Below are 22,920 nucleotides of genomic sequence, written 5' to 3'. Positions count from 1 at the left end.
GCATTCACAGACACCGTACACATCACTCACACACGCCATACACAACACTCACACACGCCGTACACAGCACTCACACACGCCGTACACAGCACTCACACACGCCGTACTCAGCATCACACACGCCGTACACAGCATTCACACACTGTACACATCACTCACACACGCCGTACTCAGCACTCACACACGCTGTACACATCACTCACACGCCGTACACAGCACTTACAAACACCGTACACATCTCTCACACTTGCCGTACACAGCATTCACACACAGTACACATCACTCACACACGCCGTACACATCACTCACACACGCCATACACATGACTCACACACGCCATACACAGCATTCACGCACACCATACACATCACACACACGCCATACACAGCATTCACACACACCGTACACATCAATAACACACGCTGTAGACAACACTCACACACACTGTTCACACCACTCACACACGCCATACACAGCATTCACACACACTGTACACATCACTCACACACGCCGTACTCAGCATTCACACACGCCGTACACATCACTCACACCCGCCGTAGACAAAATTCACACACACCGTACACATTACTCTTACACGCCGTACACAGCACTCACACACACCGTTCACATCACTCATGCATACCGTACACAGCACTCACATACGCCATACACAGCACACACACGCCGTACACAGCACTCACACACGCCGTACACAGCATTCACACACACACACACACCGTACACAGCATTCACACACACACATCGCACACAGCATTCACACACACCGTAAACATCTCACACACTCCGTACACAGCACTCAAACACGCCGTACACAGCACTCACACACGCCGTACGCAGCACTCACACACACCATTCACATCACTCACACACGCCGTACACATCATTCACACACACTGTACACATCACTCACACATGCCGTACTCAGCATTTACACACACCGTACACAGCACTCACACACGCCGTACACAGCACTCACATACGCCATACACAGCATTTACACACACCGTACAAAGCACTCACACATGCCATACCAGCAATCACACATGCCGTACACAGCAATCATACATGCCGTACACAGCATTCAAACACACACACCGTACTCAGCATTCAAACACACACACCGTACACAGCATTCAAACACACACACTGTACACAGCATTCAAACACACACACCGTACACAGCATTCAAACACACACGCCGTACACAGCACTCACACGCACCGTACACATCTCTCACATGCCATACACAGCACGCACATACGCCGAACTCAGTGTGAAGATGTAATTTACCCTCTCACTGTATATGCTGTGATACTATGTCATGATATGTATATTTCCCTGGTTGTATTAGTTGTAATTCATGTATTTTCTTGGGGGAGCAACTGGTCTCAATGTGTCTCTCTCATACAATTGTAGTCTTGGCATCTAATGTGATTATGTAAATAGCCTGTCCTCTTCTTTCCAGAGTTGTGTATCTAATCTGTAATTGCATTGGCCAGTGAAGGAATAGTCATTGTTCTTTACAGCAGGGGATCCCTTCATCTACTGTGGCTGGCAGACATATTGGAGCCCTGTGATGGACCAAACCATTGATGATAGGATGTGTGACCCCTACCCCCTGAACATGGTGGGCTGGTCAAGCAGCCCAGACAATGCATTTCCCTTTTTGTAACTTCAGAGTGAGCTGAAACTTGAAGAGAGCAGGAGCCCCAGCCTGGGTGGCTGTGGACACGGACGGAGCTAGGCCTGTGTGGCGGCCCGTGGGATTGTGTGGAACTCTTTGGACTACTGTAAGGACGATTGCTTTGTTATTCGGTCCGAGGATTGTCGGGAAGGGCCCCCGAATCTGTTTTACGTGGACTTATCGTGTGCTGTTCCAGTGTTCTTGTGAATAAACCTGTTGGATCGTCCCTCGGCCTCGTCCATCCTTTGCTCTGTTGTACACTCCCGTCACAAACTGGTTGGCAGCGCTGGGATCAGAGCAGAAGGAATGGAGGACAACGGCCCATTAACATCTGGAATCAGAACCTCAGAGTACAAGAACTGGACTGTGGTGAGCCTACAAACAATGGCCCGTGAATTAGGAGTCGGTTACAAAGGACTCTCTAAGGAGCAACTAATTGAGGCATTGGAAAACGCTTGCCTGCAAGATGGCACCGAGGAACAATTTCCACAGCAAAGGGAGGAAAGACGGGAGCTGGAGGTAAATACCCAAAAAAGTCAATGGATTGTGTGGTACAAGGAGGAGATGGCACTGCTTGGAGATGAGGCCACCATAGAAGATAAGAGGGAGGCCATGCGTGGAGCTAAAGAGAAGGAGCGCAGGATGGAGGAGATGGCACTGCTGGATAAGGAGCTCGCTGTGGAAGCCGCGAGAGGTTCCAGACAGACTGTAACCCCAGCACCCATCATGAGGGAACTTCCCAGGGTGTCCCGCAAAGACTTTAAGCCGTTTAATGAGGCTGCAGGCGACATTGAGGGCTTCTTCCAGGACTTTGAGCATCAGTGTCGATTAATGGAAGTCCCGGACAGGGAGCGTGTCCGGCATCTGGTTGGGCTCCTAGAGGGGGGAGCTGCTGAAGCCTATAGAGCTATGGACCCTCGGTGGAACTGTGAGTATGCGGATATTAAACAGACTATTCTAGAACATTATGCTGTGACCCCAGACACTTACAGGACTCAGTTCCGTGCTTTAGCCTGTGATGGGGAAGTGTCTTTTAAGATATATGCTCATAGACTCAAACAAATATGTAATCGCTGGCTGGAGGGAGAGGAGGCCTTATCTTGGGAGACCTTCCTGCAGGTCATCCTAAAAGAACAATTCTTTGCCCAGTGCCTCGCTGAGATCCGGGAATGGGTGCGTGAGAGAAAACCAGCGACAGTGGAGGAAGCTGCTGCTCTCGCTGATGAGGCTCTCACCATCAAGCCTCAGTGGAGGGTTCTGTTGGAGGATGGAGAGACGCCTAACAGCTCCACAACACCGGATGCCCCCAGTTATTCTGTCCCCATTGTTCCCCGTTCCTCTAAGCCACCACATGTTGATACCTGTGTTAATGTGCCTCCAGTTGCTTCTACTGCACTTTCTGGAATACGCCGGGGAGAGGAAGTAACAGAGCGCAGGTGTTATGTTTGTAGGCATCCCGGGCATTTGCAGGCCTCATGCCCAGCCAGGCCATGGAGGAATCATCCTCAAACCCCTACAGCACCTTCAGGTGGGAGCCGGCCTCCAAGTTCCCCTACCCCTTACCCAAGAGGACGCCTTGGATGGAGGGAGACCCAGCTCAGATGCTATCAATGTGGACAGCCAGGGCATCGGCAAGTCTCCTGCCCAGCTGTTCAAATGAGGACTGATCCTGCACCCAATCGGATTGTTAATTATTTACAGCCCAGTGCCATGGAGGAAGATGTGGCACCGTTATGTGAGGACTGGCCTAGTGACTCAGCCCCCCATGTTGCACCACCAGGAGTTTACGGGGTGCGACCCGCAGTTATGACGACTTCTGCTCATCGAGGTAAGCACTTGCAGGAGGTTGTGCTGGATGGACAGAGACTTGTTGGATTTTGTGACTCGGGTGCTTTCCTCACACTGGCTGATCCCCGAGTGGTTCGGCCTGAGGCAATCCATAGAGGACCTGGGATTGTTATTGAACTGGCTGGTGGACAATGGAGGACTATTCCCACAGCCACTGTGGATCTGAACTTTGGTTTTGGGGTCAGGCGATGTGTGGTTGGGGTGATGGGTGGTCTGCCTGCAGCTGTTCTCCTGAGCAATGATGTGGGAGAGCTACGATGCCAATTCGTGGCTGCATGAAGCCACATGTAAGTAACGCTCTGCCTGTGTGTACTTAACCAGTGACCTGTAGAGGTCCCTAGTACGTACACAAGTTGGGAGGGGGAGGGATTGTGAAGATGTAATTTACCCTCTCACTGTATATGCTGTGATACTATGTCATGATATGTATATTTCCCTGGTTGTATTAGTTGTAATTCATGTATTTTCTTGGGGGAGCAACTGGTCTCAATGTGTCTCTCTCATACAATTGTAGTCTTGGCATCTAATGTGATTATGTAAATAGCCTGTCCTCTTCTTTCCAGAGTTGTGTATCTAATCTGTAATTGCATTGGCCAGTGAAGGAATAGTCATTGTTCTTTACAGCAGGGGATCCCTTCATCTACTGTGGCTGGCAGACATATTGGAGCCCTGTGATGGACCAAACCATTGATGATAGGATGTGTGACCCCTACCCCCTGAACATGGTGGGCTGGTCAAGCAGCCCAGACAATGCATTTCCCTTTTTGTAACTTCAGAGTGAGCTGAAACTTGAAGAGAGCAGGAGCCCCAGCCTGGGTGGCTGTGGACACGGACGGAGCTAGGCCTGTGTGGCGGCCCGTGGGATTGTGTGGAACTCTTTGGACTACTGTAAGGACGATTGCTTTGTTATTCGGTCCGAGGATTGTCGGGAAGGGCCCCCGAATCTGTTTTACGTGGACTTATCGTGTGCTGTTCCAGTGTTCTTGTGAATAAACCTGTTGGATCGTCCCTCGGCCTCGTCCATCCTTTGCTCTGTTGTACACTCCCGTCACACTCAGCATTCTCACATCCCGTACACAGCATTCACACACACCGTTCACATCACTCACACACGCCGTACACAGCATTCACACACACAGTACACATCACTCACACACACCGTACTCAGCATTCACACACGCCGTACACATCACTCACACACGCCATACATAGCATTCACACACACCGTACACAGCACTCACACACGCCATACACAGCACTCTCACACACCGTACACAGCACTCATACACACCGTACACATCTCTCACATGCCAAACACAGCACTTACATATGCCGTACTCAGCATTCACACATGCCGTACACAACATTCACACAAGCTGCACACATCACTCACACAAGCCGTACACATCACTCACACACGCCGTACACATCACTCACACACGCCGTACACAGCATTCACACATACCGTATGTGACGGGGTGTACATCAGAGCAAAGAGAGACAACAGGCCGAGGATGATCCAACAGGTTTACTAACAGGAATACAGGAACAGCACACGACAAGTCCAAATAAAACAGATTCGGGGGCACCTCCCGATAATCCAAAGTGCCAGATCACAACGTAATAGTCCTTTTCAGAGTCCCAGAAATCCCACACAATCCACTGGACGGCGAGGTCTGTCCGCAGATTCAGATCTCGCTCCCTTCCTCTTCAAAAACTCAACTCCCAACTGCATTTAGAAACAGGAGTGAATTGTCTGAGCTCGTGGGCCCGCCCCTCAAGGGTAGGGGTCTATGCAATGGTTGGGCCCACTAGAAGATTCTAGAAGGTTGGCTCCGAGATGTCTACAGGTTTGTGTAGTTGGCGTTTGTGACGGGGGTGTACAACAGAGCAAAGGATGGACGAGGCCGAGGGACGATCCAACAGGTTTATTAACAGGAATGCAAGAACAGCACACGATAAGTCCACGTAAAACAGATTCGGGGGCCCTTCCCGACAATCCTCGGACCGGATTACAAAGCAATCGTCCTTACAGTAGTCCAAAGAGTTCCACACAATCCCACGGGCCGCCACACAGGCCTAGCTCCGTCCGTGTCCACAGCCACACAGGCTGGAGCTCCTGCTCCCTTCAAGTTTCAGCTCACTCTGCCTGAATCTCCCAGGTAAGCAGAGTTTACACTAGTTGGACTCTAGGCCCACCTCCCCCTACTCCCAGGGATGGAAGTGCCTCAAGAGGATATAACCTTGCATTTTAGGGGGGTGATTACCTACAACAATAGAAATGTACACAGAAGTAGTTCAAATAAGACAATGAACCCAGCTTGAAATAGGAATCTGTACAGCATATACAGTGAGAGGGTAAATTACATCTTCACAATCCCTCCCCCTCCCAACTTGTGTACGTACTAGGGACCTCTACAGGTCACTGGTTAAGTACACACAGGCAGAGCGTTACTTACATGTGGCTTCATGCAGCCACGAATTGGCATCGTAGCTCTCCCACATCATTGCCCAGGAGAACAGCTGTAGGCAGACCACCCATCACCCCAACCACACATCGCCTGACCCCAAAACCAAAGCTCAGATCCACAGTGGCTGTGGGAATAGTCCTCCATTGTCCACCAGCCAGTTCAATGACAATCCCAGGTCCTCTATGGATTGCCTCAGGCCGAACCACTCGGGGATCAGCCAGTGTGAGGAAAGCACCCGAGTCACAAAATCCAACAAGTCTCTGTCCATCCAGCACAACCTCCTGCAAGTGCTTACCTCGATGAGCAGAAGTCGTCATAACTGCGGGTCGCACCCCGTAAACTCCTGGTGGTGCAACATGGGCTGAGTCACTAGGCCAGTCCTCACATAGCGGTGCCACATCTTCCTCCATGGCGCTGGGCTGTAAATAATTAACAATCCGATTGGGCGCAGGATCAGTCCTCATTTGAACAGCTGGGCAGGAGACTTGCCGATGCCCTGGCTGTCCACATTGATAGCATCTGAGCTGGGTCTCCCTCCATCCAAGGCGTCCTCTTGGGTAAGGGGTAGGGGAACTTGGAGGCCGGCTCCCACCTGAAGGTGCTGTAGGGGTTTGAGGATGATTCCTCCATGGCCTGGCTGGGCATGAGGCCTGCAAATGCCCGGGATGCCTACAAACATAACACCTGCGCTCTGTTACTTCCTCTCCCCGGCGTATTCCAGAAAGTGCAGTAGAAGCAACTGGAGGCACATTAACACGGGTATCAACATGTGGTGGCTTAGAGGAACGGGGAACAATGGGGACAGAATAACTGGGGGCATCCGGTGTTGTGGAGCTGTTAGGCGTCTCTCCATCCTCCAACAGAACCCTCCACTGAGGCTTGATGGTGAGCACCTCATCAGCTAGAGCAGCAGCTTCCTCCACTGTCGCTGGTTTTCTCTCACGCACCCATTCCCGGATCTCAGCGGGGCACTTGAAGTAAAACTGCTCTTTTAGGAGGACCTGGAGGACGGTCTCCAAGGTTAAGGCCTCCTCTGCCTCCAACCAACGATGCCACAGATGTTTGAGTTTGTGGGCATACATCTTGAAGGACACTTCCTCATCACATGCTAGAGTACGGAACTGAGTCCTGTAAGTGTCTGGCGTTACAGCATAATGTTCTAGAATAGTCTGTTTAATATCCGCATACTCACAGTTCCACCGATGGTCCATAGCTCTATAGGCTGCAGCAGCTCCACCCTCTAAGAGCCCAACCAGATGCCGGACGCGCTCCCTTTCTGGGACTTCCATTAATCGACACTGATGCTCAAAGTCCTGGAAGAAGCCCTCAATGTCACCAGCAGCCTCATTAAACTGCTTGAAGTCTTTGCGGGACACTCTGGGAAGTTCCCTCATGATGGGTGCTGGGGTTACAGTCTGTCTGGAACCTCTCGCGGCTTCCACAGCGAGCTGCTTATCCAGCAATGCCATCTCCTCCATCCTGCGCTCCTTCTCTTCAGCTCCACGCATGGCCTCCCTCTTATCTTCTATGGTGGCCTCATCTCCAAGCAGTGCCATCTTTTCCTTGTACCACACAACCCATTGACTTTTTTGGGTATTCACCTCCGGCTCCCGTCTTTGCTCCCCTTGCTGTGGAAATTGTTCCTCGGTGCCATCTTGCAGGCAAGCGTGTTCCAATGCCTCAATTAGTTGCTCCTTAGAGAGTCCTTTGTAGCCGACACCTAATTCACGGGCCTTTGTTTGTAGACTCGCCACAGTCCAGTTCCTGTATCCTGAGGTTCTGGTTTCAGACGTCGATTGGCTGTTGTCCTCCATTTCTTCTGCTCTGATCCCGCCGCTGCCAACCAGTTTGTGACGGGGGTGTACAACAGAGCAAAGGATGGACGAGGCCGAGGGACGATCCAACAGGTTTATTAACAGGAATGCAAGAACAGCACACGATAAGTCCACGTAAAACAGATTCGGGGGCCCTTCCCGACAATCCTCGGACCGGATTACAAAGCAATCGTCCTTACAGTAGTCCAAAGAGTTCCACACAATCCCACGGGCCGCCACACAGGCCTAGCTCCGTCCGTGTCCACAGCCACACAGGCTGGAGCTCCTGCTCCCTTCAAGTTTCAGCTCACTCTGCCTGAATCTCCCAGGTAAGCAGAGTTTACACTAGTTGGACTCTAGGCCCACCTCCCCCTACTCCCAGGGATGGAAGTGCCTCAAGAGGATATAACCTTGCATTTTAGGGGGGTGATTACCTACAACAATAGAAATGTACACAGAAGTAGTTCAAATAAGACAATGAACCCAGCTTGAAATAGGAATCTGTACAGCATATACAGTGAGAGGGTAAATTACATCTTCACAGCGTTATCCACTGCTTACGAAACAATGAGAAGTTCCCCTGGCTGTGTGGACAAGAGATAATTGCATTATGGGCCCAGAGACACAGGAGATGGGGGAAGGTATGGTTACTTACATCCCAAGACATTTCAAAGTGTTCAGTAAGTACAACCAAAGGAAAGTGACATCACATCCTGACATAGTATTACAGCAAATACAGTGAGAAGGTAAAATACATCATGACACCGTACACATCACTCACACACGCCGTACACAGCACTGACACACACCGTACACATCATTCACACATACCGTACACATCACTCACACACGCCGTACACCGCACTGACACACACCGTACACATCATTCACACGCCGTACACATCACTCACACACGCCGTACACATCACTCACACACGCCGTACACATCACTCACACACGCCGTAGACAAAATTCACACACACCATACACATCACTCTTACACGCCGTACACAGCACTCACACACACCGTTCACATCACTCACGCACACCGTACACAGCACTCACACACGCCATATACAGCACTCACACACGCCGTACACAGCACTCATACACACCGTACACATCTCTCACACACCATACACAGCACGCACATACGCCGTACTCAGCAATCTCACAACCCGTACACATCACTCACACACACCGTTCACATCACTCACACACGCCGTACACAGCAGTCACACACACAGTACACATCACTCACAAACGCCGTACTCAGCATTCACACACGCCGTTCACATCACTCACACACGCCGTACACAGCATTTACACACACCGTTCACACACGCTGTACACAGCATTCACACACTCCGTACACAGCACTCACACACGCCGTACACAGCACTCACACACACCGTACACAGCACTCACACACGCCGTACACAGCACTCACACATGCCGTATGCAGCACTCACACACACCATTCACATCACTCACACACGCCGTACACATCATTCACACACACTGTACACATCACTCACACACGCCGTACTCAGCATTTACACACACCGTACACAGCACTCACACACGCCATACACAGCACTGACATACGCCATAAACAGCATTTATACACACCGTACAAAGCACTCCCACATACCATACACAGCAATCACACATGCCGTACACAGCAATCATACATGCCGTACACAGCATTCAAACACACACACCATACTCAGCATTCAAACACACACACCGTACACAGCATTCAAACACACACACCGTACACAGCATTCAAACACACACACCGTACACAGCATTCACACACACACATCGTACACAGCATTCACACACACACATCGTACACAGCATTCACAAACGCCGTACACAGCACTCACACACACCGTACACATCTCTCACATGCCATACACAGCACGCACATACGCCGTACTCAGCATTCTCACATCCCGTACACAGCATTCACACACACCGTTCACATAACTCACACACGCCGTACACAGCATTCACACACAGTACACATCACTCACACACGCCGTACTCAGCATTCACACACGCCGTACACATCACTCACACACGCCATGCATAGCATTCACACACACCGTACACAGCACTCACACACGCCATACACAGCACTCACACACGCCGTATACAGCACTCTCCCACACCGTACACATCACTGACACACGCCGTACACATCACTCACATACGCCGTACACAGCACTCTCACACACCGTACACAGCACTCTCACACACCGTACACAGCACTCATACACACCGTACACATCTCTCACATGCCATACACAGCACTTACATATGCCGTGCTCAGCATTCACACATGCCGTACACATCACTCACACACGCCGTACACAGCACTCATACACGCCGTACACATCTCTCACACACCATACACAGCACGCACATACGCCGTACTCAGCAATCTCACAACCCGTACACATCAATCACACACACCGTTCACATCACTCACAAACGCCGTACTCAGCATTCACACACGCCGTTCACATCACTCACACACGCCGTACACAGCATTTACACACACCGTTCACACACGTCGTACACAGCATTCACACACGCCGTGCACAGCACTCACACAACCGTTCACATCAATCACACACGCCGTACACAGCATTCACACACGCCATACATAAGACTCACACATGCCGTAAACAGCACTCACACATGGCATACACAGCACTCACACACGCCGTAAACAGCACTCACACACGCCATACTCAGCACTCACACATGCCGTACACAGCATTCACACACACCATACACATCACTCACACACGCCGTACACATCACTCACACATGCCGTACTCAGCACTCACACGCTGTACACATCACTCACACGCCGTACACAGCACTTACAAACACCGTACACATCTCTCACACTTGCCGTACACAGCATTCACACACAGTACACATCACTCACACACGCCGTACACATCACTCACACACGCCGTACACATCACTCACACACGCCGTACACATCACTCACACACGCCATACACAGCATTCACACACACTGTACACATCACTCACACGCCGTACACAGCATTCACACACACCGTACACATCATTTACACGCCGTACACAGCACTCACACACGCCGTACACAGCACTCACACATGCTATACACAGCAATCACACACGCCGTACACAGCAATCACACATGCCATACACAGCATTCAAACACACACACCGTACACATGATTCACACAAACACATCGTACACAGCATTCACACACACCGTACACATCTCTCACACACGCCTTACCCAGCACTCACACACGCCGTACACAGCACTCACACACACCATACACATCTCTCACACGCCGTACTCAGCACGCACATACGCCGTACTCAGCATTCTCACATGCCGTACAAATCACTCACACACACCGTTCACATCACTCACACACGCCGTACACAGCATTCACACACACAGTACACATCACTCACACATGCCGTACTCAGCATTCACACACGCCGTACACATCACTCACACACGCCGTAGACAAAATTCACACACACCATACACATCACTCTTACACGCTGTACACAGCACTCACACACACTGTTCACATCACTCACGCATACCGTACACAGCACTCACACACGCCTTATACAGCACTCACACACGCCGTACACAGCACTCACACACGCCGTACACATCACTCACACACGCCGTACACAGCATTCACACACACAGTGTGTGACGGGGGTGTACAACAGAGCAAAGGATGGACGAGGCCGAGGGACGATCCAACAGGTTTATTCACAAGAACACTGGAACAGCACACGACAAGTCCAAATAAAACAGATTCGGGGCACCTCCCGATAATCCAAAGTGCCAGATCACAACGTAATAGTCCTTTTCAGAGTCCCAGAAATCCCACACAATCCACTGGACGCCACACAGGCCTAGCTCCGTCCGTGTCCACAACCACCCAGGCTGGGGCTCCTGCTCTCTTCAAGTTTCAGCTCACTCTGACAGAATCTCCCAGGTAAGCAGAGTTTACACTAGTTGGACCCTAGGCCCACCTCCCCCTACTCCCAGGGATGGAAGTGCCTCAAGAGGATACAACCTTGCATTTTAGGGGGTGATTACCTACAACAATAGAAATGTACACAGAAGTAGTTCAAATAAGACAATGAACCCAGCTTGAAATAGGAATCTGTACAGCAAGATACACCTCCCCCATAGCCCACCATCACAACCTGTCCCCCCTTTTTAATAAATGAGTATGCCATGAGGTCTACACAGACCTCTGGCCATCTCACTTACGTCCATGTTGCTCAGCGGTGAATAGTCTATGGTTCTTCTGGCTGGGACAGTCCATCAGCATTCTGGTGTTGGCTTCCACACTTGTATTGGATGGAAAAAGTGTAGGTAATCCCCTGTAGAGCGATAGGGTTGGAAGGACAAGGTTCCTTTTGTGTATTCCCTCACTCAAACTCTGCTTTCTGCACCCACAAATCGGCATTGTATATCTCCTACATCATTGCCTAGGAGAATGTCTGCAGGCAGACCACCCATCACCCCAACCACACATCGCCTGACCCCAAAACCAAAGTTCAGATCCACAGTGGCTGTGGGAATAGTCCTCCATTGTCCACCAGCCAGTTCAATAACAATCCCAGGTCCTCTATGGATTGCCTCAGGCCGAACCACTCGGGGATCAGCCAGTGTGAGGAAAGCACCCGAGTCACAAAATCCAACAAGTCTCTGTCCATCCAGCACAACCTCCTGCAAGTGCTTACCTCGATGAGCAGAAGTCGTCATAACTGCGGGTCGCACCCCGTAAACTCCTGGTGGTGCAACATGGGGGGCTGAGTCACTAGGCCAGTCCTCACATAACGGTGCCACATCTTCCTCCATGGCACTGGGCTGTAAATAATTAACAATCCGATTGGGTGCAGGATCAGTCCTCATTTGAACAGCTGGGCAGGAGACTTGCCGATGCCCTGGCTGTCCACATTGATAGCATCTGAGCTGGGTCTCCCTCCATCCAAGGCGTCCTCTTGGGTAAGGGGTAGGGGAACTTGGAGGCCGGCTCCCACCTGAAGGTGCTGTAGGGGTTTGAGGATGATTCCTCCATGGCCTGGCTAGGCATGAGGCCTGCAAATGCCCGGGATGCCTACAAACATAACACCTGCGCTCTGTTACTTCCTCTCCCCGGCGTATTCCAGAAAGTGCAGTAGAAGCAACTGGAGGCACATTAACACGGGTATCAACATGTGGTGGCTTAGAGGAACGGGGAACAATGGGGACAGAATAACTGGGGGCATCCGGTGTTGTGGAGCTATTAGGTGTCTCTCCATCCTCCAACAGAACCCTCCACTGAGGCTTGATGGTGAGCACCTCATCAGCGAGAGCAGCAGCTTGTTCCACAGTTGACGGCTTTCTCTCACGCACCCATTCTCTGATTTCCGCTGGGCACCTGGCATAGAACTGCTCTTTTAGGATGACCTGCAGGAAGGTCCCCCAAGATAAGGCCTCCTCTGCCTCCAGCCAGCGATTACATATTTGTTTGAGTCTATGAGCATATATTTTAAAAGACACTTCCCCATCACAGGCTAAAGCACGGAACTGAGTCCTGTAAGTGTCTGGGGTCACAGCATAATGTTCTAGAATAGTCTGTTTAATATCCGCATACTCACAGTTCCACCGAGGGTCCATAGCTCTATAGGCTTCAGCAGCTCCCCCCTCTAGGAGCCCAACCAGATGCCGGACACGCTCCCTGTCCGGGACTTCCATTAATCGACACTGTGAAGATGTAATTTACCCTCTCACTGTATATGCTGTACAGATTCCTATTTCAAGCTGGGTTCATTGTCTTATTTGAACTACTTCTGTGTACATTTCTATTGTTGTAGGTAATCACCCCCCTAAAATGCAAGGTTATATCCTCTTGAGGCACTTCCATCCCTGGGAGTAGGGGGAGGTGGGCCTAGAGTCCAACTAGTGTAAACTCTGCTTACCTGGGAGATTCAGGCAGAGTGAGCTGAAACTTGAAGGGAGCAGGAGCTCCAGCCTGTGTGGCTGTGGACACGGACGGAGCTAGGCCTGTGTGGCGGTGTGAAGATGTAATTTACCCTCTCACTGTATATGCTGTGATACTATGTCATGATATGTATATTTCCCTGGTTGTATTAGTTGTAATTCATGTATTTTCTTGGGGGAGCTACTGGTCTCAATGTGTCTCTCTCATACAATTGTAGTCTTGGCATCTAATGTGATTATGTAAATAGCCTGTCCTCTTCTTTCCAGAGTTGTGTATCTAATCTGTAATTGCATTGGCCAGTGAAGGAATAGTCATTGTTCTTTACAGCAGGGGATCCCTTCATCTACTGTGGCTGGCAAACATATTGGAGCCCTGTGATGGACCAAACCATTGATGATAGGATGTGTGACCCCTACCCCCTGAACAAACATGGTGGGCTGGTCAAGGAGCCCAGACAATGCATTTCCCTTTTTGTAACTTCAGAGTGAGCTGAAACTTGAAGAGAGCAGGAGCCCCAGCCTGGGTGGCTGTGGACACGGACGGAGCTAGGCCTGTGTGGCGGCCCGTGGGATTGTGTGGAACTCTTTGGACTACTGTAAGGACGATTGCTTTCTTATCCGGTCCGAGGATTGTCGGGAAGGGCCCCCGAATCTGTTTTATGTGGACTAATCGTGTGCTGTTCCTGTATTCCTGTTAATAAACCTGTTGGATCGTTCCTCGGCCTCGTCCATCCTTTGCTCTCTTGTACACCCCCGTCACAGGCGGCCCGTGGGATTGTGTGGAACTCTTTGGACTACTGTAAGGACGATTGCTTTGTAATTCGGTCCGAGGATTGTCGGGAAGGGCCCCCGAATCTGTTTTACGTGGACTTATCGTGTGCTGTTCTTGCATTCCTGTTAATAAACCTGTTGGATCGTTCCTCGGCCTGTTGTCTCTCCTTGCTCTGCTGTACACCCCGTCACAAACTGGTTGGCAGCGGCGGGATCAGAGCAGAAGAAATGGAGGACAACAGCCAATCGACGTCTGAAACCAGAACCTCAGGATACAGGAACTGGACTGTGGCGAGTCTACAAACAAAGGCCCGTGAATTAGGTGTCGGCTACAAAGGACTCTCTAAGGAGCAACTAATTGAGGCATTGGAACACGCTTGCCTGCAAGATGGCACCGAGGAACAATTTCCACAGCAAGGGGAGCAAAGACGGGAGCCGGAGGTGAATACCCAAAAAAGTCAATGGGTTGTGTGGTACAAGGAAAAGATGGCACTGCTTGGAGATGAGGCCACCATAGAAGATAAGAGGGAGGCCATGCGTGGAGCTGAAGAGAAGGAGCGCAGGATGGAGGAGATGGCATTGCTGGATAAGCAGCTCGCTGTGGAAGCCGCGAGAGGTTCCAGACAGACTGTAACCCCAGCACCCATCATGAGGGAATTCTCCAGAGTGTCCCGCAAGGACTTTAAGCCATTTAATGAAGCTGCAGGTGACATTGAGGGCTTCTTTCAGGACTTTGAGCATCAGTGCCGATTAATGGAAGTCCCAGAAAGAGAGCGAGTCAGACACCTGGTGGGCCTCTTGGAGGGTGGAGCTGCCGACGCCTATAGAGCTATGGACCCTCAGTGGAATTGTGAGTATGGGGAGATAAAACAGACCATTCTGGAACATTATGCCGTGACCCCAGATACTTATAGGACTAAGTTCCGTACATTAGCCTGTGATGGAGAAGTGTCTTTCAAGATGTTTGCCCACAGACTGAAACAAGTGTGCCATCGCTGGCTGGAGGGAGAGGGAGCCTTAACTTGGCAGACCTTCCTCCAGGTCATCCTAAAAGAACAATTCTTTGCCCAGTGCCCCGCTGAGATCCGGGAATGGGTGCGTGAGAGAAAACCAGCGACAGTGGAGGAAGCTGCTGCTCTAGCTGATGAGGTGCTCACTATCAAGCCTCAGTGGAGGTGTGACGGGGTGTACATCAGAGCAAAGAGAGACAACAGGCCGAGGATGATCCAACAGGTTTACTAACAGGAATACAGGAACAGCACACGACAAGTCCAAATAAAACAGATTCGGGGGCACCTCCCGATAATCTAAAGTGCCAGATCACAACGTAATAGTCTTTTTCAGAGTCCCAGAAATCCCACACAATCCACTGGACGGCGAGGTCTGTCCGCAGATTCAGATCTCGCTCCCTTCCTCTTCAAAAACTCAACTCCCAACTGCATTTAGAAACAGGAGTGAATTGTTTGAGCTCGTGGGCCCGCCCCTCAAGGGTAGGGGTCTATGCAATGGTTGGGCCCACTAGAAGATTCTAGAAGGTTGGCTCCGAGATGTCTACAGGTTTGTGTAGTTGGCGTTATCCACTGCTTACGAAACAATGAGAAGTTCCCCTGGCTGTGTGGACAAGAGATAATTGCATTATGGGCCCAGAGACACAGGAGATGGGGGGAAGGTATGGTTACTTACATCCCAAGACATTTCAAAGTGTTCAGTAAGTACAACCAAAGGAAAGTGACATCACATCCTGACATAGTATTACAGCAAATACAGTGAGAAGGTAAAATACATCATGACAATTCCTTCCCCTCCCAACTTGTGTACGTACAGGGACCTCTACAGGTCGCTGGTTAAGTACACGCAGGCATGGCTGACAGGACTCAAGGCTCCTCTTGCCTGGACAGTCCATCTGCATTTTGGTGTTGGCTGCCCCTTCTATATTGTATGGTAAAGTTATAGGGCTGCAGAGCCAGGCTCCATCGCAGTAAGCGTCCATTGTCCCCAGAGACTCTGTTCAGCCAGGTGAGGGGATTGTGATCAGTAACCACAGTGAATTCCCGTCCATACAGATACGGCCGTAGTTTCTTAAGGGCCCACACTACAGCCAGACATTCCTTCTCAACAGTTGCATAGGCCACTTCTCGGTCCAGCAGTTTCCGGCTGAGATAGGCGATGGGGTGCTCGTCCCCAGCTGCATTCACCTGGCTGAGGACAGCTCCCAGTCCATAAGCAGAGGCATCCGTTTGCACAATGAATCTCCTCTTGTAGTCTGGAGCAGCCATGACAGGATCGCAGATCAAAGCATCCTTCAGCCGGTTAAAAGCCTCATCACAGGCTGGAGTCCAGATCACCAGCCGGGGCATTGTTTTCTTGGTCAGGTCGGTAAGAGGCTTGGCCACAGTACTGAAATGAGAAACAAATTTTCGGTAATAACTGGCAGTGCCCAGAAAAGCCATAACTTGATTCTTAGTTTGGGGTACAGGCCAGTCTCTAATAGCCTGGATTTTGGCAGGCTCAGGTCGGAGCTTCCCTCCTCCCACTCTATGTCCTAGGTACTGGACTTCCCCCATCCCCAATTGGCATTTATCGGGTCGAATAGTTAGGCCGGCTGCAAGAATCAGGTCCAAAATAATGGCTACTTGATTCAGATGTTCCTCCCATGTGTGGCTGAAGACGGCGATATCATCCAAGTAGGCACAAGCAAAGTCATCACATCCCCGGAGGATCTGATCCACCATTCTCTGGAAGGTGGCCGGGGCATTTTTCATTCCAAAAGGCATGCTTAGAAATTCATACAGACCAAAGGGGGTTATAAAAGCGGACCGTTCTCTCCCTTCATCCGTTAGAGGGATCTGCCAGTATCCCTTACTGAGATCCAAGGTAGTGACATATCGGGACCCAGCCAGTCGGTCTAGAAGTTCGTCAATACGAGGCATTGGGTAAGGATCGCTGACGGTATGGTCGTTTAGTCGCCGATAGTCCACACAAAATCGAGTACTCCCATCCTTCTTGGGTACTAACACCACAGGGGAGGCCCAAGGGCTATGGGAGGCCTGGATTACCCCAAGCTGTAACATCTCCTCCAGTTCGTGCTGCATGGTGTTTCGAACTGATTCAGGTACCCGGTAAGGAGCCAGATGTATGGGACGGATGCCCTGAGTGTCCACATGATGTTGGGTGACGGTGGTTCGACCTGGTTGGGATGAGAAAGCAGCCCGTCTCTGTTGAAGCACTTCCAGCATCTGGATTTTCTGTAAGGAGTCCAGGTAATCTCCCAGGGGAACCTGTTCCACAGTGGATGGGGCTCTCGCTGCTTCCACGAGATCAGGTAGAGAGTCCTCATCCTCTTGACCATCTTCTGAAGCCAACCGACAGCTTGCTATCATTGGAATGTTCCGGTCATGGTACTCCTTAATCATATTCACATGGACAGTCTTTTGCCTTAGCCCCTGATCATCTAAAGCAAGAAGGTAATTGGTATCATTCAGTTTTCTGAGAACCCGGAAGGGACCCTCCCATGTGGTCTGCAGTTTATTCTGCCGATGGGGAACAATCATTAAGACTTGTTGTCCTTCTACAAACTCCCGATAGCGTGCGTTACGGTCATACCATGTCTTCTGTCTGGTTTGAGCCATACGCAAATGACTCTGTGCAAAACTAGCAAGTTGGGCCAAGGTTTCTCGCAGCTTTAGGACATAAGGGACAACAGGGGTTCCTGTATCTTCAACTTGCCCCTCCCAGTATTCCTTGAGCAGGGTTAAGGGTCCTCGGACCTTTCTTCCATAGAGTAGTTCAAAGGGGGAGAACCCAGTGGACTCCTGGGGAACTTCCCGATAGGCAAACAAGAGATGGGGTAGGTACTTCTCCCAGTCTGAATCTCGGTCCGTGAAGGCCCTCAGCATATTCTTCAGAGTGCCGTTGAATCGTTCACAAATCCATTTGTTTGGGGATGATACGGGGTCGTTCGGATCGCTCGTACTCCACAGGTGCGCCACAGACACTGGACCAACTCTGACATAAACTGGGAGCCTTGGTCCGACAAGATCTCACTGGGGAATCCTACTCTGGTAAAAATAATACCCAAGGCCTCGGCCACCTTGGCTGCAGAGATACTTGACAAGGCCACGGCTTCTGGATATCGGGTGGCGTAGTCCACAACAGTGAGAATGTACTGCTTTCCAGATTTACTTGGTTTAGCCAGAGGTCCAATGATATCAACAGCTACTCTTTGAAAGGGTTCTTCTATTATAGGGAGCGGTTGCAGGGGTGCCTTTGGGTGATCTCCGGGTCGCCCTCTATGCTGACATATGTCACAAGTTCGGCAGAAATGCGCCACTGCTTGGGAAATCCCCGGCCAATAAAAAGTTTGAGTCAATCGTCTCTCGGTGCGGGTTTTGCCTTGATGGCCAGCCGTAGGAATGTCATGAGCCAGGTGTAATAGGGGAATTCTGTACTTCTGAGGAACAATCAGCTGTTTGCTATAAGTCCAGGGCTTATCTAGGGAGTCGGCATTGGCAACCCGATACAGAAGTCCATTTTCTCTGATAATTCTTTCTCCGTTTTCCCCTAGCTGCCCTATTTCAGCCCGAGTTCTAAAACTAGCAAGGGTGGGGTCAGTCTCTACTTCTTGTCTAAACTGAACTTTATCCCAAGTAACATTCCTATTATCCCCACAAGAAGAATCACTCACCGGCTGTAATGGCAGTTCTGGTGGCCTCAGTTCCATGGATGGGTTGTACACGTCCACATGGGCTGCTCTCTTGGCTTGACTTCTGGTTACCGCACCGACAAAGTGGCAATGAAGATTCCCCACATCATTTCCTAGAAGAACGTCTGCAGGGAGGCCGCTCATCACACCGACCACACATTGTTTTGCCCCAAAGCCATAATCCAGGGTCACACTCGCTCTTGGAATATATCTCTGGGTACCTCCTGCCAGTTCAATGGCAATTCCTGGTCCCTTTTGAATTGCTTGTGGTTGAATTACTCGGGGATCGGCTATGGTGAGGAAAGCCCCAGTGTCACGGAAGCCAACAACTTTTTGGCCATCCAGCACGACCTCCTGTAGATGTTTGTCCTGAAGATCAGAAGAACAGGTGGCTGGAGCTCGCACCCCATAGACTCCGGGTAGGGGAGCCAGGATATCTGAGTCACTTGGCAAGTCATCAGGCACAGAATCCAGCTCTTCTCCTGGTGAAGGTGTCTGTAGGTAATGAACAGGCAAAGGCGGTCTGTAGCTGTTCTGTCTACGAACACCTGGACATTGGAATTGCATGTGCCCAGGCTGCCCACATCCATAACATCTGCGCTCTGGGATTCTTCCTCCGCGTCGTATTCCCAAAGGTGGAGCATGAGTAATGCGAGGCACAGTCACACGAAGGTCCCCATGAGTTGACGGTCTAGGGTGATGGTGAACATTGGGGCCAGAAGGACCAGGGGCCACCAGCGTTGGGGGGTTGGTGTTTTTTTTCTCACTGGGTAGTAGTTTTTTCCACTGAGGCTTGATGGTGAGAGCCTCATCAGCTAGAGCTGCAGCTTCCTCCACAGTGGCTGGTCTCCTTTCACGCACCCATTCCCGGATCTCAGCGGGGCACTTGAAGTAAAACTGCTCTTTTAGGCTGACCTGGAGGACGGTCTCCAAGGTTAAGGCCTCCTCTGCCTCCAACCAACGATGCCACAGATGTTTGAGTTTGTGGGCATACATCTTGAAGGACACTTCCTCATCACATGCTAGAGTACGGAACTGAGTCCTGTAAGTGTCTGGCGTTACAGCATAATGTTCTAGAATAGTCTGTTTAATATCCGCATACTCACAGTTCCACCGAGGGTCCATAGCTCTATAGGCTGCAGCAGCTCCACCCTCTAAGAGCCCAACCAGATGCCGGACGCGCTCCCTTTCTGGGACTTCCATTAATCGACACTGATGCTCAAAGTCCTGGAAGAAGCCCTCAATGTCACCAGCAGCCTCATTAAACTGCTTGAAGTCTTTGCGGGACACTCTGGGAAGTTCCCTCATGATGGGTGCTGGGGTTACAGTCTGTCTGGAACCTCTCGCGGCTTCCACAGCGAGCTGCTTATCCAGCAATGCCATCTCCTCCATCCTGCGCTCCTTCTCTTCAGCTCCACGCATGGCCTCCCTCTTATCTTCTATGGTGGCCTCATCTCCAAGCAGTGCCATCTTTTCCTTGTACCACACAACCCATTGACTTTTTTGGGTATTCACCTCCGGCTCCCGTCTTTGCTCCCCTTGCTGTGGAAATTGTTCCTCGGTGCCATCTTGCAGGCAAGCGTGTTCCAATGCCTCAATTAGTTGCTCCTTAGAGAGTCCTTTGTAGCCGACACCTAATTCACGGGCCTTTGTTTGTAGACTCGCCACAGTCCAGTTCCTGTATCCTGAGGTTCTGGTTTCAGACGTCGATTGGCTGTTGTCCTCCATTTCTTCTGCTCTGATCCCGCCGCTGCCACCAGTTTGTGACGGGGTGTACATCAGAGCAAAGAGAGACAACAGGCCGAGGATGATCCAACAGGTTTACTAACAGGAATACAGGAACAGCACACGACAAGTCCAAATAAAACAGATTCGGGGGCACCTCCCGATAATCCAAAGTGCCAGATCACAACGTAATAGTCCTTTTCAGAGTCCCAGAAATCCCACACAATCCACTGGACGGCGAGGTCTGTCCGCAGATTCAGATCTCGCTCCCTTCCTCTTCAAAAACTCAACTCCCAACTGCATTTAGAAACAGGAGTGAATTGTTTGAGCTCGTGGGCCCGCCCCTCAAGGGTAGGGGTCTATGCAATGGTTGGGCCCACTAGAAGATTCTAGAAGGTTGGCTCCGAGATGTCTACAGGTTTGTGTAGTTGGCGTTATCCACTGCTTACGAAACAATGGGAAGTTCCTCTGGCTGTGTGGACAAGAGATAATTGCATTATGGGCCCAGAGACACAGGAGATGGGGGGAAGGTATGGTTACTTACATCCCAAGACATTTCAAAGTGTTCAGTAAGTACAACCAAAGGAAAGTGACATCACATCCTGACATAGTATTACAGCAAATACAGTGAGAAGGTAAAATACATCATGACAACGCCGTACACAGCATTCACACACTGTACACATCACTCACACACGCCGTACTCAGCACTCACACACGCTGTACACATCACTCACACGCCGTACACAGCACTTACAAACACCGTACACATCTCTCACACTTGCCGTACACAGCATTCACACACAGTACACATCACTCACACACGCCGTACACATCACTCACACACGCCATACACATGACTCACACACGCCGTACACAGCATTCACGCACACCATACACATCACACACACGCCATACACAGCATTCACACACACCGTACACATCAATAACACACGCTGTACACAACACTCACACACACTGTTCACACCACTCACACACGCCATACACAGCATTCACACACACTGTACACATCACTCACACACGCCGTACTCAGCATTCACACACGCCGTACACATCACTCACACCCGCCGTAGACAAAATTCACACACACCGTACACATTACTCTTACACGCCGTACACAGCACTCAAACACGCCGTACACAGCACTCACACACGCCGTACGCAGCACTCACACACACCATTCACATCACTCACACACGCCGTACACATCATTCACACACACTGTACACATCACTCACACATGCCGTACTCAGCATTTACACACACCGTACACAGCACTCACACACGCCGTACACAGCACTCACATACTCCATACACAGCATTTACACACACCGTACAAAGCACTCACACATGCCATACCAGCAATCACACATGCCGTACACAGCAATCATACATGCCGTACACAGCATTCAAACACACACACCGTACTCAGCATTCAAACACACACACCGTACACAGCATTCAAACACACACACTGTACACAGCATTCAAACACACACACCGTACACAGCATTCAAACACACACGCCGTACACAGCACTCACACGCACCGTACACATCTCTCACATGCCATACACAGCACGCACATACGCCGTACTCAGCATTCTCACATCCCGTACACAGCATTCACACACACCGTTCACATCACTCACACACGCCGTACACAGCATTCACACACACAGTACACATCACTCACACACGCTGTACTCAGCATTCACACACGCCGTACACATCACTCACACACGCCATACATAGCATTCACACACACCGTACACAGCACTCACACACGCCATACACAGCACTCTCACACACCGTACACAG

This window comes from Anomaloglossus baeobatrachus, chromosome 6 (genome assembly GCF_048569485.1).
Source record: "Anomaloglossus baeobatrachus isolate aAnoBae1 chromosome 6, aAnoBae1.hap1, whole genome shotgun sequence".
NCBI classification, from domain to species: domain Eukaryota; kingdom Metazoa; phylum Chordata; class Amphibia; order Anura; family Aromobatidae; genus Anomaloglossus; species Anomaloglossus baeobatrachus.
The sequence above is the reverse complement of the archived record's forward strand: the minus strand, read 5'-3'. Positions refer to the sequence as shown.